Consider the following 27,605-nt stretch of genomic DNA (forward strand, 5'->3'; position numbering starts at 1 on the left):
CCCTCTCAACTCTCTAACCCTGCCTCAGCCCCAGGTTTATATAGGGGAAGTCCTTCCCCTCCCAGGACTGGGCAGGAGGTGTGGCATGCATAGGATTTCTGACCAAGAGACCTCCCACCTGCTCTCAGACATAACATTACATTACTGTGGAAACCAGACCCCTGGGGTGCCACATACACATTGCATAGGATGCATTGAGACTGCTAAATAGATCACATCATACAGGATAGACAGAGACTGATGTATAGATCACATAGGATACATTGGTATTTCTGTATGTCCATTACATAGGATATAATGAGACACTGCTGTACATACATCATATTGGAAACACGGAGACTGCTGTTATATAACATAGAATATAGTGAGACTGCAGTATATATCACATAGGATACACTGAGACTCCTGTATACATCTCATAGGATACACTGAGACTGCTGTATAAATCACATAGAACACACTAAGACTTTGCTGTTTACATAACATAGAATTCACTGAAAATGCTGTGTAGATCACATAGGATAAACTGAGACTGCTATATATACATATCATAGGATATACTGATACTACTATACACATCACATAGGATACACTGAGACTGCTATATACATCACATAGTATACTTTGAGACTCTGCAGCATGCATTGCATAGAATACACCAATACTGTGCTGTATATGTCACATAGGATACACTGAGACTGCTGTATACATCACATAGGATACAATGAGACTCTGCTACATACAGTCATGGCCAAAAGTGTTGGCACCCTTGAAATTGTTCCAGAAAATGAAGTATTTCTCCTAGAAAATTATTACAATTACACGTTTTGTTATACACATGTTTTTTCACTTTGTGTCTATTGGAACAACACAAAAAATCCGAAAAAAAGCTAATTGGACACACTTTTGGCCATGATTGTACAGCACATAGGATATACTGAAACTGCTGTATATATCATATATACTCTGTAACTTCTGTATACATCACATAGGATACACTGAGAATCTTCAGTATATATTACATAGAATACACAAATACTGTACTGTATATATCAAATTGATAAACTAAGACACTGCTCTATATTTCATATAGGATACACTGAAACTGCTGTATACAACTCAAAGGATACACTGAGACTCTGCTGAATACATCACATAGGATACATAGGATCAGACTGTGCTGTATATACATCACATAAGATACATTAAAACATCACATAAGATACACTGATTCTGCTGTTTATACATCATATAGGATACAGAGACTCTGCTGTATGCATCACATTGGATACACTGAGACTCTGTACTATACATCCCATAGGATACACTAATACTCTTCATAAGATACACTGAAACTCTACTGTATACAGTACAGACCAAAAGTTTGGACACACCTTCTCATTTCAAGATTTTTCTGTATTTTCATGACTATGAAAATTGTACATTAACACTGAAGGCATCAAAACTATGAATTAACATGTGGAATTATATACTTAACAAAAAAGTGTGAAACAACTAAAAATATGTCTTATATTCTAGGTTCTTCAAAGTATCCACCTTTTGCTTTGATGACTGCTTTGCACACTCTTGGCATTCTCTGAATGAGCTTCAAGAGGTAGTCACTGGAAATGGTCTTCCAACAATCTTGAAGGAGTTCCCAGAGATGCTTAGCATTTGTTGGCCCTTTTGCCTTCACTCTGCAGTTCAGCTCACCCCAAACCATCTCGATTGGGTTCAGGTCTGGTGACTGTGGAGGCCAGGTCATCTGGCGTAGCACCCCATCACTCTCCTTCTGGGTCAAATAGCCCTTACACAGCCTGGAGGTGTGTTTGGGGTCATTGTCTTGTCGAAAAATAAATGATGGTCCAACTAAACGCAAACCGGATGGAAAAGCATGCCGCTGCAAGATGCTGTGGTAGCCATGCTGGTTCAGTATGCCTTCAATTTTGAATAAATCCCCAACAGTGTCACTAGCAAAGCACCCCCACACCATCACACCTCCTCCTCCATGCTTCACGGTGGGAGCCAGGCATGTAGAGTCCATCCGTTCACCTTTTCTGCGTCGCACAAAGACAAGGTGGTTGGAACCAAAGATCTCAAGTTTGGACTCATCAGACCAAAGCACAGATTTCCACTCTTCTAATGTCCATTCCTTGTGTTCTTTAGCCCAAACATGTCTCTTCTGCTTGTTGCCTGTCCTTAGCAGTGGTTTCCTTGCAGCTATTTTGCCATGAAGGCCTGCTGCACAAAGTCGCCTCTTAACAGTTGTTGAAGAGATGTGTCTGCTGCTAGAACTCTGTGTGGCATTGACCTGGTCTCTAATCTGAGCGGCTGTTAACCTGCGATTTCTGAGGCTGGTGACTCGGATAAACTTATCCTCAGAAGCAGAGGTGACTCTTGGTCTTCCTTTCCTGGGGTGGTCCTCATGTGAGCCAGTTTCTTTGTAGCGCTTGATGGTTTTTGCAACTGCACTTGGGGACACTTTCAAAGTTTTCCCAATTTTTCGCACTGACTGACCTTCATTTCTTAAAGTAATGATGGCCACTCGTTTTTCTTTACTTAGCTGCTTTTTTCTTGCCATAATACAAATTCTAACAGTCTATTCAGTAGGACTATCAGCTGTGTATCCACCAGACTTCTGCACAACACAACTGATGGTCTCAACCCCATTTATAAGGCAAGAAATCCCACTTATTAAAGCTGACAGGGCACACCTGTGAAGTGAAAACCATTTCCGGTGACTACCTCTTGAAGCTCATCAAGAGAATGCCAAGAGTGTGGAAAGCAGTCATCAAAGCAAAAGGTGGCTACTTTGAAAAACCTAGAATATAATACATATTTTCAGTTGTTTCACACTTTTTTGTTAAGTATATAATTCCACATGTGTTAATTCATAATTTTGATGCCTTCAATGTGAATGTACAATTTTCATAGTCATGAAAATACAGAAAAATCTTTAAATGAGAAGGGGTGTCCAAACTTTTGGCCTGTACTGTACATCACATAGATTACACTGGGACCGTACTGTACACATAAAACAGGACCCACTAGGACTGCTGTAAACATCACATAGGATACACTGAGACTCTGCTGTACATACATCATATAGGATAGACAGATACTGCTGTGTATATCACATAGGATACACTGAGACTGCTGTAAAAACAAAAGTCTATTAGGCTCACCCTCAGATGAATGTCAGCAGCTGAAATGTAAACAGGTGAATAGGAGTGATGTGGGAAAATCAATCCCTTACAACATTCCAAAAAGTAGAAGTTTCAGCACCCTGGTAAGTTCTGATAAAAACAGCTTTTGTATTCAAAAATGAAAAAAGATGTACATCAGGAATACGATCAGAAAAGATTAAATATACATGAATGAGAGGAAAAATAGGTGTATTACGTGTTTCCACCCTGATACTTCCTGGTTGTTAATCACAACTGTGTACATCAAATAGGATAATTGGATATACTAAGACTACTGTATGCATCACATAGGGTACACTGAGACTCTGCTCTATATCACATAGGTTACACTGAGACTGCTGTATACATCACATGGAATACAGTGAGATTGCTGTATATACATCACATAGGACACACTGAAACTCTACTGCATACATCACATTCACATAGGATATGCTGAGACTCTTCAATATATACATCACACAGGATATACTGAGACTACTGTATATACATCGCATAGGATACACTGAGTTGCTATATATAAATATTATAGGATACACTGAGGCTGCTGTGTACATTACATAGGATACACTGAGACTGCTGAATACATCACATAGGATGCTGATATGATAGTGTAGCAACTCACAAAAACTGCAACTGCTGGTTCCTGTACAGCCTAGAGATCATGACCCCGCAGTCCCTAGTGGTTCTTACATGAGCTGAAATAACCTTAATCACAGACTAGACAACGGCAACTCTGATCTTTGCTGCCTGAAAGGCCATTGAGCGCTTCATGTTCCTCCTAAAGAACCGGAGGGCAGAGTAGAGTGCAAATTACCTACAGGAGGGAAATTGTGCTGAAATAGAAAGAGATCCTAGAGTGAGTAAAACAAACCATGAAAATACAAAATAAAGTATTAAGTAAGTACTCTTTGAGAATATGCCACCTTCTTCCTAAAATAAAAGAGAAGATAGGTGCAGGGTAAAGAACATAAATAGCAGAGAGATAAACCCTATCTGGTCTTTCACTGACTGGTTTAAACTACAGCAGTATGGCTGGACATCCAAATGAGACTATAAAACAGCAGGGAATACCAGCAAGGTGAAAGTATATAAAGCCATACCCGAAAGGTGATAGAGCAGACAAATGAGTAAATGAAAACACATGTTACCCTCAAAAGACTGAAGCAAGGATAACAGAAACTAAACACCTGGAGAAAATGTGTGTCTATTGAGGCTCAGCAGATAGAGAAGCCGACCATAAAGCACAGGCTTAAGGGTGCGAACCCAGACACATAACAGATACACTGTAAAAATTACATAGGATACACTGAATAGGAAACATGTATTTAGCTCACCCTCAGATGAATGTCGACAGATTCAATGGAAACAGGTACACAGGAGCGATGTGACAAAGTTAATCTCATTAGACAGTTCCAATAGAAACAACTTATTTATTAAAAAAAGTTATGAAACGATGGAATACGATAAGAAGTGATTAAATTACGTGTTACGCATTACGCATTTCAAACGTAATAGTCCCTGGTTCTAAATCATAATTGTGTACATTAAATAGGATACACTGAGAATGCTCTATACATCACATAGGTTACACTGAGACTGTTGTTTACATTGCATAGGATACCCTGAGACTGCTGTCTATATATCACATACGATACACTGAAACTGCTGTATACATAAAAAAGGATATACTGAGTCTGCTGTATACATCATATAGAATACACAGACTGCTGTATACATCATATAGGATATACATAGCACCATACTTTATATACAGAACCACACTATATACAGTACATACAATGTATACAGACTGCCATAGTGTATACTTTAATATAGGATATTGTGTGGACCTGTACATTTACTATGGTGCTGTGTATAAACAAAGATCAGACACACACGCACACACACACACTCAGTTATACTCACCCACATGTGTTGGGCCAGCACTTCTGCTGCCTTGGAACTCAGAGGAAAAACATTGAAATGGAGATCCAGTGGGTTCAGCGTTGATTGAATCTTTTGACGTCCTTCTTTCTTTCCGGTAAGATCATGTTGTATTGCCCATGTCAGTCTTTTTAGCGTGCGCGCAGTACAAACTGAGGGAAATATGACAAAAAAACAAGGATGGTTCATTTGCATTTTTATGTCAGACCCTATGTACGCCAAAGAAAAGTACCTGGTTTTTAAGGCTTGTTGGCAACTCAGAGAAGTGGTAGCCTTGGCAGGGCCAAACCAAATGATCTTCTCCACCTATGACCTATGTTGTCCTAATATAGTAATATATTGTAACAGCACTATAGTACTATTGCCTCCCTATGTTGCACTCATTGTGCCTCTGTGGTGTACCCTACAGTTCTTCACTATTATTAAAAAAGACAATGCAGTCTCTCACCTGTCCCCACTCCCAAGCCGAGTGGCTCTGGATTCTTCCACATTGTCCCAGCTGGCTCTCTGTTCCACATTTACTCTACACCTACAGAGGTCCACAGCTGCAAGGCACACCAGCATCACATCGCAGGTATCGTAATGACATGTTGCCAGTGTCACTGAGCAGGCTATCCCTGTGACAAGAGTATGACACCAGTATGCTCTGCCGCTGCAGGTCTTCGACAGGTAAAAGGTCCACGGCTATAGAGAAAATGTAGAGGAGGGAGCCAATTGTTTTCTGCTCCATAATAGATTTCAACAATTTGAAAATAGTTCTGGCCCTGAGAGACCTCCCTCACCAATGTACCCAGTGATTAACTCCTGTTCTTTATTTTTGCACTGCATCGCTTCTTCTCTGCATGTGATATTCTCTTTCTTCATTTTCTTTTTGCTTCAGGGCTTCCAGCATAAAGTAGGCCTCTGGCTTCACAAATCACGTTATAATGCTACAATGTTACGATGTGCATCATAATGGGCACTCACTAGGCATCGAGCAATGTACATTGTAATGTCACGTCATTCTTTGTGACGTCAGAGGCCTTTATTTGTTCACTCTCCAGACCTAAAAATATAATAAATGTAAAGACGCCAAGGCATAATAAAGAGCATTTCGCTCTCAACAAATAAAAAGTATTTCTTGGACAAATTAGAATTTTGTCAGATTCATTCATTACTAGTAAGTATTAAAGGGTTTTTTCGGGCTGAGAGGATGATGGGAGTTGTACTTCACGCAAGACTACGATGTAAGACACAGATGAAGTTATTCTTCCCTTATCTGGACATTTGGACTGACGCCCAGAAACTAGATTGTAACTTGTTTTTAGCTGTCTCAGAAACCTTCTACTAATTATCACTTTTTGTTTATGAAACTTTCTTATCAACATTCCACTGTTATGAATCATCATTTCGCTGCCTGTGAAACAAAGGCATTTTACTGCGCATGTCTGACAAAAAAAAAAAAAAAATGAATGAAATGATTATTAATATAAATAAAGGGACTGCACCTATAGAGGCAGACGCGCTCAGGGGCTTCCCAGTACTTGATTATACACTACGTGTCTGTGTATTTCTTGTTACGGGGATACCCCGACTCCAACAAGGACCCTCCATGGCTGAATGATCCTAACAATTCCTGGCGCCCGAACAGGGACCCGAGGTCTGCGTATTCCTTCAAGTTCATCGACCGGCACGAGTAACCGCTGAGATTGGGACATCGGAACAGCAGATGACAAACCTGGCCAGGTAAGAGACACTGTTAGTTCTCTTACATCTGCTCTGCGATAGTCCGTAAATTTCATGCATATCTTGTGTTGGGATTGAGGAACTAGTAGAGAAGGATACCTATAGCTCGGGTCATTCATGTATATACTGTAGGATCTGCCGAAGGAGAGGTCAGAGAAGGTTATGAAACGGATGGTATGAAAGAGATGTGGATGTCGGGAATAGCCTCATAAGCCGCACTAAGGTAGATGACATAAGTATTACGGAGATTGCCTAACTGAGTCATAAGGTTGTGTCCTTTCGGGGAAACCTTCGCTCACGCTTAACTCCCGAACCTTTGTCCTCCTTTTTGACGGATAAGAGATTGACAGAATGAGCCCATGGAAGTAATGATAATACTCCAGGGACACGATATATAATGGAGACTGTATGGTTCATTTTATGTATTGTTGGTCTTGCCCTTGTTGCCATATATATGTGTGTTAGAATTACTCTACACTTCAGACAAAACGGTCCAGAGAAACCGTTTCAGATACTGGCTCCTTAGGACAGAATAGGTAACGAGGAAAGGTAGAATATAGAATATATTTTATCTAACCCAAAAAACCTCCTAAGGTAGGAATAGTCAGGAAAAATGGGCAACAATGGCTCCTTAGGACAGAATAGGTAACGAGGAAAGGTAAAATATAGAATATATTTTATCTAACCCAAAAAGCCTCCTAAGGTAAGAATAGTCAGGAAAAATGGGCAACAAACAGACTAAGACCACAAATGATGAACAAGATGTCTATACAATCGTGAAAGAAAGGTGTGGTGTAGAAGCAACTAAGAATTTAGGGAAAGTTTGCAAAACTTTTCAGGTAGCAAGGCATGACAGGTTTAACAGGAAACTATGGGAGGACATTCGGGCTAGAAAAGCAGGAGTGGTAAGAGACAAAGGATGGTAGAGTCCAAATTTTGGTGCCTGATGACCAAGAGTCTCTAGAAAACATTGTAAAAGTCCAAGCCTTAGAGGATGAGAAAGATCCTGCCCCTACCCAAATTATTTTAGATCTTTCTGAGGTACCAGAAAAATTATGGGCACAACATGACACCGATGTAGGACTAATGCCAATAGCTCCTGTAAAAGTCACTCCTGTTCCAGGTGTGACACTACCCCAATTGAGACAGTATCCTATTAGTGCCCAACAAGAACACGCCATAGGAGAACAGATAAAAGATTATCTAAAAACTGGAGTACTGATAGAAGTAAAGTCACCAGCCAATACACCGTTGTACCCCGTAAAAAAGAAATCTACTGAGGGGTCAGCTGCTAGGTACCGGATGGTACATGATCTAAGAGAGATAAATAAAATTTTGGAACCTATTACTCCTGTTGTGCCAAATCCACACACGTTGCTATCACAGATCCCAGCAACAGCACGAGTATTTTCTGTCATAGACTTATCAAATGCATTTTTTTCAGTACCATTACACCCAGACTGTTACAAACTGTTTGCATTTACATTTAAGAATAGACAATTAGCATGGACAAGATTACCACAGGGTATGATACATTCACCTACCTTGTACTCAGAAGCTATGAGATCAGTTCTTCAAAATTTCAAACCTACGGATGAGGTTGTAATTCTCCAATATGTTGATGACCTATTGTTATGTGCCCCTGCTCAAGAGTCCGCAAACAGCAACACAATAAGGTTGTTAATATTTCTAGCAGACATGGGCTGTAAAGTTAACAAGAAAAAAGTACAACTTTGTATGACTACGGTAGTATTTCTAGGACACTGCATTTCACAAGGTATTCGGCACCTCACCGCCGACAGACTAAAAATCATTAGAGATCTTGTTCCTCCCAAGAACTACAAAACATTAAGAGCATTTTTGGGAATAGTATCACACTGCAGACAATGGGTTATACATGCTAGTCAGCTTATGCAACCTCTATATGATTGTTTAAAAATCGAGCCTTTTCAGTTAACTGAATCAGCGCTCATAGCCTTTCAAGACCTCAAGAAAGGTCTCATGTCAGCCCCGGCCTTGGGAATCCCAGACTACGCCAAACCATTCCAATTAATGGCTGCGGAAATGTCTAATCATGCTACAGGAGTACTAACACAGAAACATGAAAATAAACAAAGACCTGTCGCATACTATTCTGCTCAATTAGATAATGTTACCAAAGCTGCACCATCATGTGTCAGAGTAGTAGCAGCTGTCTCTCTTTTGGTAGAAAAAGCCTCAGAAATAGTACTAGACCATGCCCTAATAGTACAAACTACACATGATGTACATGGCATACTGAATCAGGTATTGCCAAAACACATTTCAATGGCTAGACATCTTAGATTACAATGCTCCTTACTAATGCCACCAAACCTCACTTTTCGCCGCATATTGTCTCTAAATTTAGCCACTCTGTTACCACTAGAGACAAAGGGGGGAGTGGAAGGAGGTCAGGAAGACGAAGATGAAAATTTTTTACAATACCACGAACAAGACAATATAATACATGATTGCTTACAGTGTATAGAACAAGAAACACAAGGGCTACCTAATGTACAGGACACCCCTCTTGACAATCCAGACCTACATATGTATATAGATGGTAGTAGGTATGCAGATGAAACTGGTAACTTTCACACAGGTTATGCCATTGTATCAGATCATGATGTTATTGAAGCTGAGCCAATGCAGGCCAGCTGTTCAGCCCAGGAAGCTGAACTATTAGCTCTAATACGAGCATTACAGTTAGCAAAAGAAAAAACCGCTAATATTTTTACTGATATGCATATGGTATTGTACATGATTTTGGATGTATATGGAGAGCTAGAGGTTACATGACAGCTTCAGGTCAACCAGTAAAACATGGACAAATGATTAGACAAATCCTAGAATCAGCTGCCTCAACCAAACAAGTAGCAGTAATAAAAGTACCTGCACATGTAAGACTCGACACCGAGATAGCTAGGGGTAATGACCGAGCCGACAAGGCTGCTAAGCGAGCTGCAGTAAAACCTCTGACAACTGACCACACTATTAGTGCAGTATCAGAATTTGACTTAATTACACGGCTCAAAGAAGCCCACCAGCAGGTGAGTAGAGAAGAAAAAGAAGAGTGGCAGAAACAGGGGGCAGAAGAAAAAGAAGGACTATGGAGAAAAGGAGATGAGCTTTGTCTCCCCCGAGCATGGTACCCTGTTGTGGTCAGTGAAGCCCACGGACCTACACATGTGTCTGCAAACGGTATGATACAGAGGGTCAGACAGAAGTGGTTAGCCCCAGGGTTCGGCCAGGTAGCTCGAGCAAAATGTGGTTCTTGTGAAATCTGTTTAGCCCACAATCCAGGACAGACTGTTAAGACCCCCCAGAAGCACCATGTAAGACCACTATATCCGTTCCAGAGACTTCAGATCGATTACATCCAGATGCCTAAGCATGGACACTATGAGTATGTACTGGTATGTGTGGACATGTTTTCGGGGTGGCCAGAGGCTTATCCAGTTCATACAGCCACGGCTAAAGTCACTGCAGTAAAAATAGCACATGAACTGGTACCCCGTTATGGTATCCCAGAAGTGATCGAGTCAGATAGAGGTACACATTTTACTGGAGAGATCTTTCAGAATGTAATGAAAATGTTGTGTATAAAAAGTGAACTACACACCCCTTACCACCCACAGAGTTCTGGTAAGGTTGAGAGAATGAATGGAACACTTAAGTTAAAAATACAGAAAGCCATGGCAGAAACACAGAAACCATGGACTGAGTGTCTCCCAATAGCATTGTATTCAGTCAGAAACACCCCCCAGGGAAAGAGCAAACTCACCCCCCATGAAATATTGTTTGGTAGAGTTGCCAATACAGGATTGTATTTCCCACAGACTTTAATGTTAGAAACTGAAAGCTTAACTGCTTATGTACAAAATTTATGTAAGCATGTGTCTAAAATACACTCTTTAGTGTTCTCTTCCATTCCAGATCCAGATTCCATTGAGGGAACGCACAAGCTGCAACCAGGAGACGAAGTCTACGTAAAAAGACATAACAGAAGAACGCTAGAACCCAGATTTGAGGGTCCATATCAGGTGTTATTGACAACTCCAACTGCAGTAAAATTGGAAGGAAAATCAGCATGGGTACATGCAAGCCATTGCAAAAAGAAATAGTGGTGATTGTACTTGTGTTAGCTATAACGATAGATCAGGGAGACCTGTGGGATAAACTAAGTTCCCCAAAACCTGCAGATAATAAATTTATAAAACATCATGAGATATTGGTAAACGGGCTGCTCGATGGAGGACAGAAAATAGCAGACTGTTGGATTTGTACGCATTCTCCAATATCAGCCACGAGCATACCCTTCCTGGCCGTACCCATGACCCCTGAGGAAGTGTTTACATGGACTAATTGCTCAGACAAATTAGCAAATAACCAAACCGTTAATTCTAGATTATGGAACACCACTGTTGCCATCCCAGTTGTGGGGTGGGTGGGATTTCCCTGGTGGCAAGGTAATATGACCGGAAAAATAAACAACTTACAATATTTAGCGTTTAAAGGAGGTGTATGGGTTCCTAGAAATAAGACGGGACTAACAGACTTAGGGTTAATTCCTACAGAAAATATACAACTCAGTTTTAGTAGCACAGTATCTTCTTCTCAACCTTTTAAACCTGATATAGTAGAAAAATACATACACAATAATGGTTGGAAATATTCACAATTATTCCCCGATGGAAACAATGATACATGTTCAAAAATACCAGGTAATATATTATGTAATGAGTCAAGTGCATATGACCCAGGTACACCGACTTGTGAAAATCCAGATGCAGGATACTGTAGTCCATTAGGTCAAAAACCCCCTTGGTGTATACTTCAGAATGTATCTAAATTTTTAGATTTGGTACATAGGTTGGTGCTCCAACACTCTGCAATATGGGATCTGCCTGAAGGAACTTTCTGGATTTGTGGAAATGGAGCATACAAATGGCTCCCAGTAGGAATAAAAGGTGCATGTACTCTAGGACGCTTAACACCGGCCACATTTATAGTTCAGAATCAGCAGGTAGATATGCAAGCAGTACCTAAACACACACTATACAAAAGAGCAGCCGACAACTCGCCTAGACCTTCAGGTAGGCCACATGTGGTCCAAATGGGAATTCCTAATAAAATATTCAGCACTTTCTTTGTGTATCCAATGTTGATGCAGATGTGGGACGAATATGACAGACACAATGATCAAAATAAAGATAGCTGGTGGTCAGACACCTTCTCCTTTCTCAACCCAAAGAACTGGTTTAAGGGTATTGGAGGTTGGGTGGCTGGAATTCTGCAAGGTATATTACAGATTGTGCTAGTTATAGTAGTCATATATGTAGTGTTTAAAATAGGATTAAAAATTATTTTAATATGCATAAATAAGCTTTGTAATATGGACTCAAGAATATGAAAGAAAAGAACTCCCGGACCAGGTCTTCTACCAAAAGTCCATAAGGAAGAATCAAAGGGGGGACTGAGAGGATGATGGGAGTTGTACTTCACGCAAGACTACGATGTAAGACACAGATGAAGTTATTCTTCCCTTATCTGGACATTTGGACTGACGCCCAGAAACTAGATTGTAACTTGTTTTTAGCTGTCTCAGAAACCTTCTACTAATTATCACTTTTTGTTTATGAAACTTTCTTATCAACATTCCACTGTTATGAATCATCATTTCGCTGCCTGTGAAACAAAGGCATTTTACTGCGCATGTCTGACAAAAAAAAAAAAAAATGAATGAAATGATTATTAATATAAATAAAGGGACTGCACCTATAGAGGCAGACGCGCTCAGGGGCTTCCCAGTACTTGATTATACACTACGTGTCTGTGTATTTCTTGTTACGGGGATACCCCGACTCCAACAAGGACCCTCCATGGCTGAATGATCCTAACACGGGCCCAAGACTAATATCTTGCTGCCCTTAAAGTGATCCTAGCAATCCTCCCTATAACATTTTTCTACAACCGGATGTACAGGTCGCTTCAGAAGTGAATAAGATTAACTTTTTTAAGCGACAAAACAATGAAGTTAGACAATTATTTATGCAATAAAATGATGTTTCCATGCTTTCCTATCATCTCTGGTATGTCACTTACAGCGATGATATTAGTGATTGCTAATACTATTATCTGTTCGTGTAAATGGACCTCAAGTCTGAATGGAGTTCATTTTAACACTTTGTAGATCAATCAGAGAGCACTGATTTTCTTAGAAGAAATACTGTCATTCAATATCTCAAAGTAGATTTGTAAAAGGCACAATGAAGTCATACAAGTTTTCTCTTTGTTATAAGTCTATCTATTTAAATGTGTGTACGGACTTTCTTACCTCCTAAATATTCCACCATCAGTTAGGCAAGGTATTATTGAAAAGTGGAGCATTTAGGAATCATAGCAACTTGGCCATAAACATAGATATATAGCGGGGCCATCGAGTGCTGAAGCCCATAGGGAGTAACATTTTCCAACACTCTGGTGACTAAATAATTGTACATTATCAAACCTCCTATGACATTAAAATCAGCACAAAAAATGTACACCAATAGCTTCATAGTATGGGTTTCAATGGTCGAGCAGCTGTATAAAAATCTTATATCACCAAGCAATAAATGAAAAAGATATATTTTTGTACAATGTTAGCCAGTAGATAGAAAAATATTAAGATTTGAGAGTACTCAGTTGTTGATACCTTTTAATGGCTAACTGAAAAGATGGTAACAAATTGCATTCTTTCGAGACTACTCAGGCCTCTTCATCAGGCATAGAATAACACAAAATCTGAAGAATCACATATTTATATACAACAGGGCACAAGAATAATGCAATAGATGAGACAAGTGATGTGAAGCTGAACTATTAGTATGGGAAGGGGAGAAAGAGTTGTGGCCATAAATATTGGGGCAGTTCATAGCGAACACGAACAATTTGAGAAAAATTCGACTGTTCGAGGTTATGTTCGATAACTGTTCGTGCACCAAAATCATAACTGGATTTTTTCTCAGTAATGCTTAAAATTAATGTTAATACGCAATTTGAGTGTACAGCGGGGCGGGGGGAGGGCAGGGGATGGATCTCTGCAGAAATAATGAAGATCTCCATTTTTTTTTCTCTTTCCCGCATTTACAGTGGGGAGGTGTAATCTATCAGCCTATCAGCAGCGCACACACGGAGCGAACTGCTTTTTTTCACACAAGCAAGGGCATGTGTCATTGGCAGTGTATGTCACATGTCCTTGCCATATAAGACCCAGACATTTTCCCCGTCGCCACCATTTTCTCACTGCTGCAGTTGAGTGTTAGACGGCACCGCTGTTGCTGTGTGCGCTATACTTTGTTAATTTCAAGCCAATTTTCGCACAAATCTACAGATAGCTTGGGAGTAGGGAATAGTTGTGATTGCAGTCCTTTTAAGGATTAGGTTACATCATTTCCTACGACTTTTATCAGGCAGGTCTGTGCTCTTAAATAGATAGATTGGGAGTAAAGACTAATTGTAATTGCAGTCCTTTTCAGGGCTAGGTTACAACAGTTCCTATCACTTTTATCAGGCAGGTCTGTGCTGTTAAATAGATAGGTTGGGAGTAAAGACTAATTGTAATTGCAGTCCTTTTGAGGGCTAGGTTACATCAGTTCCTATCACTTTTTGCCAGGCAGGTCTGTGCCAGTGCTGTGAAAGTTTTTTTTCACAGCATTTGGCTAAATCTAGCAAAGCAAATCCTTTTTGTCCTCTTGCAGAGTTTATTAGTCAGTGGAGAAGCCTATCTGTGTTGCAATCTACACCACCTGTGTATAGAATACAAATTTTTTTACTGCACCTAGTGAAGTAAAACCTTTTGGGCATAGCATCATTCTATTAGTCTATCTATACTAACCTCCACCAGGTTGCAAATTCAATATAATTTTTACTGCATCTAGCTCTGAAAAAATATTTCGGCTTGTAGCAGTGTGTGGGACTTGTTCTATTAGTCCATCTATACTAACCTCCAACAGGTTGCAAATTCAATATAATTTTTATCTGCATCTAGCTCTGAAAAAATATTTCGACTTCTAGCAGTGTGTGGGACTTGTTCTATTAGTCCATCTATACTAACCTCCACCAGGTTGCAAATTCAATATAATTTTTATCTGCATCTAGCTCTGAAAAAATATTTCGGCTTGTAGCAGTGTGTGGGACTTGTTCTATTAGTCCATCTATACTAACCTCCACCAGGTTGCAAATTCAATATAATTTTTTTCTGCATCTAGCTCTGAAAAAATATTTCGGCTTGTAGCAGTGTGTGGGACTTGTTCTATTAGTCCATCTATACTAACCTCCACCAGGTTGCAAATTCAATATAATTTTTATCTGCATCTAGCTCTGAAAAAATATTTCGGCTTGTAGCAGTGTGTGGGACTTGTTCTATTAGTCCATCTATACTAACCTCCACCAGGTTGCAAATTCAATATAATTTTTTTCTGCATCTAGCTCAGAAAAAATATTTCGGCTTGTAGCAGTGTGTGGGACTTGTTCTATTAGTCCATCTATACTAACCTCCACCAGGTTGCAAATTCAATATAATTTTTATCTGCATCTAGCTCTGAAAAAATATTTGGGCTTCGGCTTGTAGCAGTGTGTGGAACTTGTTCTATTAGTCCATCTATACTAACCTCCACCAGGTTGCAAATTCAATGTAATTTTTATCTGCATCTAACCCAGCCAATACTTTTGGGCTAATACCACAGTTTGGCCACTCAGCTCTGCTCGGTTCCCATCCATTGTTTTTTGTGCAAACAACTCCAGAGTTGTCAATTAGTTAACCACAAAAATTAGTGGAAAAAGGCCTGCTGCTGGTGGAAAGGGGAATAGGCATGTTGGGAAGGGAAAAAAAGGTTGTGTCCGTGGGGTAGGTGTTAAAGCAACAGTAACATCTGCAGAAGAAAGACCATCTTCCAGCCAAACTAAGATGTCTACTTCTTTTAGCGGACAATCTGATAAGATCCCTTTCTTACGGCCACGCCAATCGCTACAAATTCCAGATGAGGCACAAAAACAGCAGGTGCTTCAACGGATATCAAGTGCTCCTTTAAGTGGGCTCTCCTCCACGTCAACTTCAACATCACAAATACTCCAGTCCTCAGAGGTGTCACCCCAATCGCACTTGCTTCCTCACAGCTCCCAAGTCTCCAGCTGCCCATCTGAGTATGGGGTCGAAAAGATGGTTGAGTCTGCAGAGCTGTTTACTCATACTATAGCCTGGAAATCAGAGGTCGGCTCCAGAGCTTCTGTGAATCCAGACGTGGAAATGATCTGCACTGATGCCCAGAATCTTTATGAGTCGAATCCAGGACAAGACGCAGAAGGTTCTGACCATAATGTAGACCCTCGTTCCCAAACTGTAACTCCTGTCGGTGGAGACAATGAGGAAGACGATGATGAGACTCAAATACCTGATTGGAGCGACAACTTTAGTTTTTTGTCAGGGCAGGAAGAGGTTGGCTCTGAGGACGACGGGTGTAGTAACACACAGGTTGTTGATGACGAGGTTGGAGATCCCACTTACTGTCAACCCACAGTCAGCCAAGAGATGAGGTCAGCAGAGGAGGTGGAGGAGGATGCTAGTGACGACGAGGTCAGGTTGCGCCTTCCTGGACAGAGATGTAATACTGGAAGCACGTCAACAACTGCATCCTCAAACACAACTCTGCCTCTGACCACAAGTCGTGGTGGCTCTTCAGGTCGCATGGGTGCTAAGCCTTGCATAGCCTGGGCATTTTTTCAGATCGATAAAGATGACCCAACTCGTGTTATCTGTAACATTTGTCAGCAAAAGCTAAGTAGAGGCCAAAAAATACATAGTTTGAGTACTTAATGCATGAACCGGCACATGGATATGAAGCATAAGTTGCAGTGGGAAGCTCACTGTGCTACAATGTGGCCTAGCCGGGCGGGCAAACCACCATCTGCCACATCTTGTGCATCCGCGGCTTCTTCATCCTCTGTGACTGGGGGGACAGCAGTCACACCTGTTTTGGGATGCAGACCTGCCACCTCTTTACCCGCAACAGCCAGCGTGATTGGCAGGTCATAATTTTCTTTGGAGGGGGAAACAACAGCTGGTGTTCAGCGCTGTCCAACATCGATAGCACCACCTTTGGATCGAGGCAACCTAACATGTCCGCCTGCATCTTCCTCACAGACCGGCAGTTTGCCGGGGACACCCTTCTCAACCCCGTCTAAGCACAACAGCCAGCCCTCGGTCCCTCAGATGTGGACAAGTAAAAGACCATTTCCTCCTAGCCATGAGAAAGCTAAGAGGTTGAATTTCACCATCTGCAAGCTCTTGGCTACAGAAATGCTGCCTTTCCGCCTGGTGGACACAGAGGATTTTCGAGACCTTATGTCCGTCACAGTGCCCCAGTACCAGATGCCCAGTCGGCACTACTTCTCAAAGAAAGGTGTGCCTGCTCTCCACCAGCATGTCGCACACAACATCACCGCTTCTTTGAGAAACTTTGTGTGTGACAGGGTGCATTTCACCACAGACACTTGGACGAGTAGGCATGGACTGGGGCGTTACATGTCGCTGACTGGGCACTGGGTAACTATGGTGACAGCAGGACAAGGGGCTGCTGTCCAAGTCTTGCCGTCCCCACGAGTTGTGTATCAATCCTCTTTATCTAGAAGTTCCTCCACTGCTTCTGCCTCCTCAACCTCCTCTCGGTCCTCCACCTGCACCCAAAGCCTGTCTGGCCATGCCACAAGCTTTCTAACTGCGCAGAAGGGATCCTGCACACCTCCTTACTATGCTGGCAGCAGGGCTCAACGTCATCAGGTGGTTTTTACTTTGAAATGTCTGGGAAATGTGAGTCACACAGCTGAGGAGTTGTGGTCATCTCTGGAGAACCAGTTTCATGAATGGTTGTCTCCACTGGACCTGAAACCAGGGAAGGCCGTGTGCGACAATGCTGCAAACCTGGGTACGGCCCTTCGCCGGGGCAATGTCACACATGTGCCTTGTATGGCTCACGTGTTCAACCTGGTTGTCCAGCAATTTTTAGCCCACTATCCCGGACTAGATGGTCTTCTGCAGAGGGCACGGTCGCTGTGTGCTCACTTCCGTCGTTTGCATCCCGCAGCTCAGTGACTTACATCTCTACAGAAGTCGTTGAGCCTGCCACTTTACCGGCTAAAATGTGATGTACCTACCCGGTGGAATTCAACTCTGCACATGTTGCAGCGACTGTGGCAGCACTGACAAGCCCTGGTGCAATGCGTTCTGACGTATAGCCTGGGCCAACGAGATCCAGAGGTGGGGCAAATCACGCTGGAGGAGTGGTCTCAGATCAGGGACCTATGCACCCTTCTGCACAGTTTTGAAATGGCGACGAAGATGTTTAGTGCTGACGATGCCATTATCAGCATGACTATTCCGGTGATTTACATGCTGGAGCACATGTTAAACAGAATTCGGAGTCAGGTGGTGGTACAAGAGGAGGTGGAGGAAGTAGAGGAGGAGTTGTATGCGGAAGGGCTAACATCTGCAAGGTCCAGACGGACGGCAGCACCAAGGCGGCAGGCATGTGCGGGTGGGGGAGATGGTTTTACCAGGGCGCATGGTAGCAGCCAAAATAGTGAGGAAGGTGCAGGAGCCCAGGAAAGAAGTGGAGGACGAACTGATGGAAGACTCATCAGATGAGGGAGACCTTGATCACATTTCTGTTGTGTGAGGTTGGGAAGAGAGGGCAGAGGAAGGAAGCATGATTGTTACCTCGCCACCAACACAACAGGGACTTGGTGCTCCTGGATGCGCAAGACACATGAGTGCCTTCTTGCTGCACTACCTGCAACATGACCCTCGAATTGTGAGAATTAGAAATAATCCTGACTACTGGGTTGCCACACTCTTAGATCCCCGGTACAAAAGTAAATTTGCAGAAATTATTCCTGCCATAGAAAGAGATGCACGCATGCAGGAGTATCAGCAGAGACTGTTGCAGAATCTTACATGTGCTTTTCCACAAAACACTAGTGGTGCACGTAGTGAATCTCACAGTTCCAACTTGCCAACCGTGGGACCGTCGAGTGTTCAGCACTCAAAACGTAACAGAAACACAGTATCTGCTGGTAACATCAATTTCACCACTTTTTTAGCCCATCCTTTGCAAGGCCACAGGAGACAAGAAGTCTGACACATAGTCAACGCCTAGAGACGATGGTACAGGAGTATCTCCAAGTAAACATTGAAGCCATGTCTGTGTCACTGGACCCTTGCCCTTTTTGGGCTTCCAATCTGGATAAATGGCCGGAACTCGCCACTTATGCCTTGGAGATCTTGTCATGCCCCGCAGCCAACGTTCTGTCTGAACGTGTGTTCAGCGCTGCTGGTGGTGTGCTGACAGATAAGCGCACGTGGCTCTCCACTGATAATGTAGAAAGACTCACGTTCATAAAGATGAACAAATCATGGGTCCGAAACGACTTTTCTACACCTGTTTCATCCTGGGGAGAGTAAAAGCTTGATGATTTGTTAAAATCACCTCACCAACCATTTTAAGCTTTCAAATTACTAATCATGTTTATCTGTATCTTGGCTGGAAAATAATTTGGGCCTTGTAGCAGTGTGCAGTACTGATTCTATTAGGCCATCTATACTAAACTCCACCAGATTTAAAATTACTAATCATGTTTATCTGTATCTTGGCTGGAAAATAATTTGGGCATTGTAGCAGTGTGCAGTACTGATTCTGTTAGGCCATCTATACTAAACTCCACCAGATTTAAAATTACTAATCATCTTTATCTGTATCTTGGCTGGAAAATAATTTGGGCCTTGTAGCAGTGTGCAGTACTGATTCTATTAGGCCATCTACACTAAACTCCACCAGATTTAAAATTACTAATCATGTTTATCTGTATCTTGGCTGGAAAATAATTTGGGCTTTGTAGCAGTTTGCAGTACTGATTCTATTAGGCCATCTATACTAAGCTCCACCAGCTTTCAAATTAATAATAATTTTTAGCTGCATCTAGCCCGGAAAATAATTTTGGGGCTCCTAGATGCGCAAGACACATGAGTGCCTTCTTGCTGCACTACCTGCAACATGACCCTCAGATTGTCAGAATTCGAAATAATCCTGACTACTGGGTTGCCACACTCTTAGATCCCCCACACTCTTCGATCAACCTTTTCATTTTAATAAAGACCAAAAAAATGGTCATTTTTGAAATTATAAGCATTAGCAGTTTATTACAAACTGAAATCAAACAGTTTTCAACTCAAAACTTTATTCTAGGTGATGTTACATTTGCACATAGGACCCCTTGTTCGAAAGGAGCTTCTGAACTCTCTCGTCCATTGAATTTGTCAGGTTTTTAATGGTTTCTGCTTCAATTGTTTTGCATGAGGACAGAATACCCTACCAGAGCTGTTGCTTAGATGTGAACTGCTTCCCGCCAACATAGACACTCCTTTTGATGATGCTCCAGAGGTTCTCAATGGGGTTGAGGTCAGGGGAGCATTGGGGTCACACCATAAGTTTGTCCCCTTTTATGCCCATATCAGCCAGAGATGCAGATGTGTTATGTGCAGCATGAGACGGTGCATTATCATGCATGAAAATGATCTTGCTGCGGAATACACGGTTCTTCTTCTTGAACGATGGCAGGAAGTGCTGTTTGAGAAACTCCACATACATTATGGAGTTCATCTTTACCCCTTCAGGGATCCTAAAGGGGCTGACAATCTCTCTCCCCATGATTCCAGCCAAAAACATTACTCCACCTCCTCCTTGTTGGCGCCGTAGCCGTGTTTGCGTGGGGTGTCCATCAACCAGCCATCCTCCACTCCATCTATCTGGACCATCGAGCGTTGCACGGCACTCATCGGTGAACAAAATAGTTTTGAAGTCAATCTTCATGTATTGTTTGGCCCACTGGAGCCGTTTCTGCTTGTGTACAGTGGATAGAGGAGGTCGACAGGATGGCTTACGCACAGCTGCAAACCTCTGAAGGACCCTGTATCTTGTTGTTCGGGGGACGTTGGAGGCGCCAGCAGCTTCAAAAACTTGTCTGCCGCTATGACAAGGCTTTTTTGCTGCTGCTCTTTTAACCTGATGTAATTGCCTGTAGGAAAGAGTCCTCAATTTTCCCTTATCAGCACGCACACGTGTGTACTGTGAATCAGCTACATACTTCTTGATTGTGCGATGATCAGGATGAAGTGTCTTGGCAATGTTGATTGTAGTCATGCCTTGACCTAAACACTCCACAATTTGTTGCTTCTCAGCAGCCGACACATCCTTTTTCTTTCCCATTTTGGCAGAAAATGTAGGCTGCTTAATAATGTGGGACAGCCTTCTTAAGTAGTCTTGCCTTTGATTGGACACACCTGCCAAACTAATTAGCACAGGTGTCTGCAATTGCTTACAGTGATATAAAGAGCCCTGACGCACATCACAATCAATGAGTTTAGCTGACAAACAAAAAAATTCTTCCCTTATCACTCCTAAACACTTTTTGCATAATAATTTGGAACACAGTGTACATGTGATTTTCCACAAAACACCAGTGGTTCACGTAGTGAACCTTACAGTTCTAACTTGCCAACCGTGGTCTGTATGGAGTTGTTCAATAAAGGGCCCAAAATTAAGATAACATAGACGGGAGAGGTCTCTATGAATATGAATTCCTAAGTATTTGATACCCTGTGAGGGCCAGGCAAAGGGAAAGTTGGACTGGATGGAATCCTGTATGGATTTGGGGAGGGAGACATCGAGGGCCTCAGACTTCGCTGCATTGATTTTAAAATTTGACCATGTAACAAAGTGATCTATTTCAGCCGTAACAGCAGGGATGGATATATGTGATTGAGTGATATATACTAGGACATCATCAGCAAATGCAGAGCACTTGTACTCGGTGCCTCCCACCTCAATCCACCTAATATTGGGGTTATGGCGAATTGATGAGAGCAGGTGCTCCGTCACTAGGATGTATAAGAGAGGGGACAGAGGACATCCCTGCCTTGTCCCATTGGTGATTATGAAAGGTGATGAAAATGTTCCATTTATCTTCAGCCTAGGTGACGTATTGCGATACAGGGCCGTGATTTTGCCTATAAAAGGGTCCCCTAGACCCCTACCCCAAGCTTTTTAAGAGAATAATATATGGCGTGCCAGGAGACTCTATGGAATGCTTTCTCAGCATCCAACAAGAGTATCTAATTACAAATTTTTAACTGCATCTAGCCCAGGAAATACTTTGTGCCTAGTAGCAGTGTCTGCTAGTCAGCGGATTATCCCAGCTGTTAAGCAAGCTACACCACCTGTAGTTTGGACACTTAATTTTTTCAAAGGAAATGGTTCGGGCCCCCGGGACACTCTGTGAAGAGCATCGAGAGGCACCCCAAGGCACAGGGACTGCGACTGGCGGTAGAACGCCTTGCGGTAGACCGCCAAGCTCGATCCTTATAAAAGCTTTTTAACTGCAGCAGCTTTAGTGGATGCTACTGGAGCTGGAATTCCCGCAGCTGCTGGCATCAGACTTGCCCTCCAATAGATCCTTGTAAAAGGATTTAAAGTGTACTCATTCAAATTAGATCGACAATTTAAATTAAAAAGCACAAAGCCGGCGACACGGAGGTCGCACGGGCAGGAACGGACTGGCCGTGTCGGCTTCGCACTTTTTTGGTTTTAGAAGGGCATGACATGCCTATATCTGTGTCTCCCCTCCTTTTACTCCTCCACCTCTTTTCTTTTCGCATGACTATATGTACTTGTCACTTTTCCATGTGTTAGTTGTGTCTTCTGAGCAGCTTGTCAGGTTTTGGACACCTTTGAAGGTGTTTTCTATGTGTTTCTATGTGTTTTTGTTTGCCTGCCATTGGTTTTAACGGTGTTCGAAGGTGTTCGTCGAACAGTTCGACGAACAGTTCGGCGAACATACGGGTGTTCGACGAACCGAACAGAACTCGAACACTACGGGGGTGGCTCAACACTATTAGTCACCTGATGGTCAAGCAACCGCTGACGTTGGCGGTCAGGTGATGGTCGTGTGACCATCAGCTGACTAAATGACGTCACCGCAGGTCCACTCCTGACAGTACACTGCGGGACGCCGAAGAGAGAGGATCGCAGGCTCGCCGCCGGGATTAGACTGGAGGAGACCGGAGAGGTGAGTATACAGTTTTTTTTTATTTTTAACGTTTTAATTCTCTTTTTTTTACTATAGATGCTGCATTTAAAGCATCAGTTGTTCACACATTATAAATCCATGCCGGTTGCATGGATTTATATTGTGTGACCATCTTGTCAAGCACTTTTCCAAGTGATGCTCAAAATCGCTTGGAAAGCTGCTTGAAAAAACGCATGCAAAAAAGCATGTAAAAATGCTGAAAAAACGCTTGTCTCTGGCAGAAAAAACACATGTAAATCTGCATGCGTTTTTTTCTGCCAGAGAGAGGCAAAAATGCTCTGCATCAAATCTGCTATGTGGGCACATAGCCTTACTGCAGCAGGTAGCCAGGTGGGGGGACTTAGAGGATGCTTTGCCACCATTATCCAAGGAAGTAAAAAAAGCTTCTGCCAATATTGTGACTTTACTGAATAAAACTGACGACATTGAAAACAGGCTTTGGCGCAATTATATCTGCTTTGTCAGAGTCCCAGAGAAAGTTGAGAGTAATTCTCTTTTTCGCTTTTTCGAAAACTGTCATTTGACAAAAGTGAACTCTCCAATATGTTTGCAATGGAAAGGGCTCATAGAGTTCCCTTCAGACTCTTGCCACCTGGAACCCCAAGAAGATCGATATTAATTAAATTGCTCCACTTCAAGGACAGAGACAAAATCCTAAAGTTAGCACAAATGTCTCAAGACATTCGTATTGGGGTTCGAAAGTGTCCATTTTCCCAGACTTCTCGGTGGGAATCCGAAAAAGACGAGCACAATTTCAAGATATCAAGAAGAGACTTTGCTTCAAATCCAATATGCCATGTTATACCCAGAGAGACTGAGAATTTCAGCCTTTGATGTAACTAATTTCTTTGATAATCCAAAGAAGGCATTGCGGTGGTTAGGCCTCCTTGAACGCCAACTAAGTAGCCATTGAAATCTACAAATGCTTTCATTTCATGTCTATTTGGGTACCATATATAGATAATTGTTTGATTTATTCCATCAAATACAATATGCATGACTCAAGTATCTATAGTCGGGTGGATGTCACACTCACTCACTAGTATGTAAATGTTTTGGTTTATGAAGTCTACACACTAATGAGCAAAAGGGTAACAATGTTTTGAGCTTTTGAAATTCAGGTTCCATATCTCACCATCCACTACTGCTTCGAACGTGAGACTTCCATTATTTTATAGACAATCATCATGGCTATCTCATAAAAAAATTTGACTTGCAACTATTTAGCATATGATTAGTTATGCAGATTCTTGTCATGTCACTGCATTGTTACTGTTCTGCTCCAAAAATTCTAAATTTGAATTTGTATTATTTTGTTAGTATTTTGTAAATCCATCTTGGCTTTCAACACTGCCTGAATCCTTGTGGGTATGCTCTCAATCAGATGCAAGCATGTCTCGATGAACATCTGATCCCAGGTCTTTTCTACACGTTCCCAAAGTTAATGCATACAAGTCGGCTCACTTGGGTATTTATGCAGCTTTTTCTTCAACTCTACCCACAAGTGTTAGATTGGGTTGAGATCTGGGGACTGGGGGGTGCAATCCAGCAACTCTACTTAATTTTCATTGATTTATTGGGGGGTGCCGAAGCAAGAAAAAACGAACATATGGCCCATTTTATAGAGAATTAGAATTTTTTTTTTTATTTAACAAAATCTTACTGTACAGGGTTTAAAGTGACGTGGCATGTGTCAAAAAATACATACAGAGTTTTAAAACATACTTAAAAACAAACAGGTATCATAAGAGTGTAGGTGTCACATCCAAAAGGTATCATTATTTATAATATTATATCCCTAAAGATATAGAATGGATGGATAGGGGGAGTGTGGACAACCAATCCATGTGCAAACAAAATTCAGTCCAAAAGACCATATATATATGTATAGCTCTCCCTACCCCTGGTCATCAACAATCACAAATGTCCATCATAGTTACCTTTGCGGAGTGAAGCCCACATGCTGCGTGGTTCCCCGACGCACGTTTTGGCGCTATTGCCTTCCTCTTTGCCAATATCAACGTATGTTTCGAGTCGTTGTCCTGCTGGAACATAATGTCGTCCTTTTCATACTCATAGTACTCGAGTGTATGAAGTAACTGGTCTTGTAAGATACTCACACATAGCTCAGCAATAAGACCCAGCATTGAGACCATCATCGATTCTGGTCAAGTATCCAACATCTTTGGCTGTGGAACAATCCCATATCATCAGGCTTCTTCCACCAAACTTGACAGTTCCTTCAATTTCTCTATCCGTTAGCCCCTTTTTTCCATGTTTCTTTCAGACCCATTTGCACCCATCAGAGACTCGTCTATTAACTTTTGTCTCATCACTCCACATCACCCTTTTCCAATCTTCTAATGTGCACTTTTCGTACTTTTTTGCAAACTCGAGCCGACATTTCTTACGACGACGATATTGCCATCGAGGCTTCTTTGCTTTTTTTGTACCACCATTCCAGACTTGTGTAACATGCGTTACACAGGGTTAGCATGGACGTCTGTGATATCGCTATTACGAAGCATACGAGCCACCTCCACTACATTGTTTGTCGCACCAGAACTGATAGACCATGTGACTTGTTGACTTCGATATTTTGCCTGGATGTTCACCTCTTAGCTTTTGAATGACTTAATTTTATATTCTTCCAACTGTCATGGCACTCACATGATGCAGTTAGTCAATTTTCTTGGCCGAGAGCCCACTATCAATGAGCTGGATGATGCTGTTTCTCTTTTATTGGGATATCTTCTTCATGGCTGCTCTGCTATTTGAACCAGTGACCTTTTGCTTGGGAATCAACCTTATAACACACTGAGCTATAAGGGAATGTGAGAACAGGTTGGAATTTGTAGTATAGTATGTAGTACAGGAAGAAAAAGATTTTTCCACTACCAAGTGCAAAACAGTAAAAATGCAGTGACATGACAAGAATCTGCATAACTAATCATATGCAAAATAGTTACAAGTTAATTTATATATGAGATAGCCAAGATGATTGTCTTTACAATGTTGGTAGTCTCACGTTCAAAGCAGTAGTGGATGGTGAGATATGGAGCCTGAAAGTCAAAAGTTCAAAACATTGTTACCCTTCAGTGTATACCCATCAGTGTATATCCTAATGCTCAAGCATGTCTTAACAAAACAAGAGGGGGAAGGGAGTGCTCTATGGGGGAGGCTGACACTACTGCTCATTATACCCCCCTGGTAAGCTAAAATAATATATTGTAGCGGGGGCTTTCTCTTCTCTTTAGGAGCTCATTTTACTATCTGAATGGTTCTTACGGGCTACAACCTAGTGCCGATTCCTGGCATCTTTTTGTCACTGCTGGCGAATCAGAGGCTATATGTCCTAGCTTTAGGTATTATACTTACTTCAGTTGTTAGTTGGGAGTGGAGGGTGGGGAGTGAGGAAGGGGAGGGGATAATCTGTTTGGGTTATCTCTAGACTCAACAATATATGGGTACTCAATAGGTGGCAAATATATGGTAGAATATGTGGAACACATCATACAACTGATCCTAACAATGGAGGGTCAGGTTAACCTTATCTCATGGAATGTGTGGGGACTGGGGGAACCTAATAAAAGATATGCCATCCTAAAAACTCTTAAAGGGTTTAGCAATGCTGTGGTGTGCATACAGGAAACACACAAGACCTCAGAGAAAGTTCAATCTCTAAACAAATACTGGAGGGGTTCAGCCTTTCACTTTACTTATAGTTCATATACCAGGGGAGTCAGCATATTAATATACCAAAATCTCTCTTTCACCTGTGAAAAATCCATGATAGATCCTGAGGGAAGATATATTTGTTTGGTGTGCTTACTGAATGGGATAAGGATTTGTATAGTGACAGTATGCATTCCGCTGACTCTGAATGAAAGTCATGCAACTGATACTTCCTTTTTTTACTTGAGTTCCCATCTATTCCAACTGTGGTCATTGGGTATTTTGATATGTATCTTAGCGCTAGCTTAGATAAATATCGTGGGGTTTTGACATGCGGGGGCGAAGATGAGACAATACTAGCCCATGTGATATCGGAACTGCAATGTGTTTGATATCTGGTGCACCAAGTTCCCAATGACGCTTCAATACTCATGTTTTCCTGCCTCATATTCATCACTATCAAGGATAGACCTTGTCTTTGGGAATAAATATATAAATATTAGTGATGAGCGAGCACTAAAATGCTCGGGTACTCGTTGCTTGAGTCTATCAAATTGGAATGCTTGAGTGCTCGACCCGAGCAATGAGTCCAATGTAAGTCTATGGGAAACTCGAGCATTTTTCTGGCGGCCCTCCTGAAGGTCTGCAGGGGGCCTAGAAATTGCCCAAATCGATGGGAACAGTGCTCAAATGACATGGGAACAACATGGGGAAGACCCCTGGAAGCATCTCTGACTCCCAGGTCACTGCTGTGAACAATGTTGTCAGAGTATTACGCCACTTTTGCGGACTCACAATAAAACATACAAAAATGAAACCAAAATGGATTTTCCTGGGAAAATGTTAAGGAAC

Source organism: Phyllobates terribilis, unplaced genomic scaffold (assembly GCF_046119375.1).
Source record: "Phyllobates terribilis strain yellow unplaced genomic scaffold, ASM4611937v1 Scaffold_3__8_contigs__length_932513732, whole genome shotgun sequence".
In the NCBI taxonomy this organism is placed as follows: domain Eukaryota; kingdom Metazoa; phylum Chordata; class Amphibia; order Anura; family Dendrobatidae; genus Phyllobates; species Phyllobates terribilis.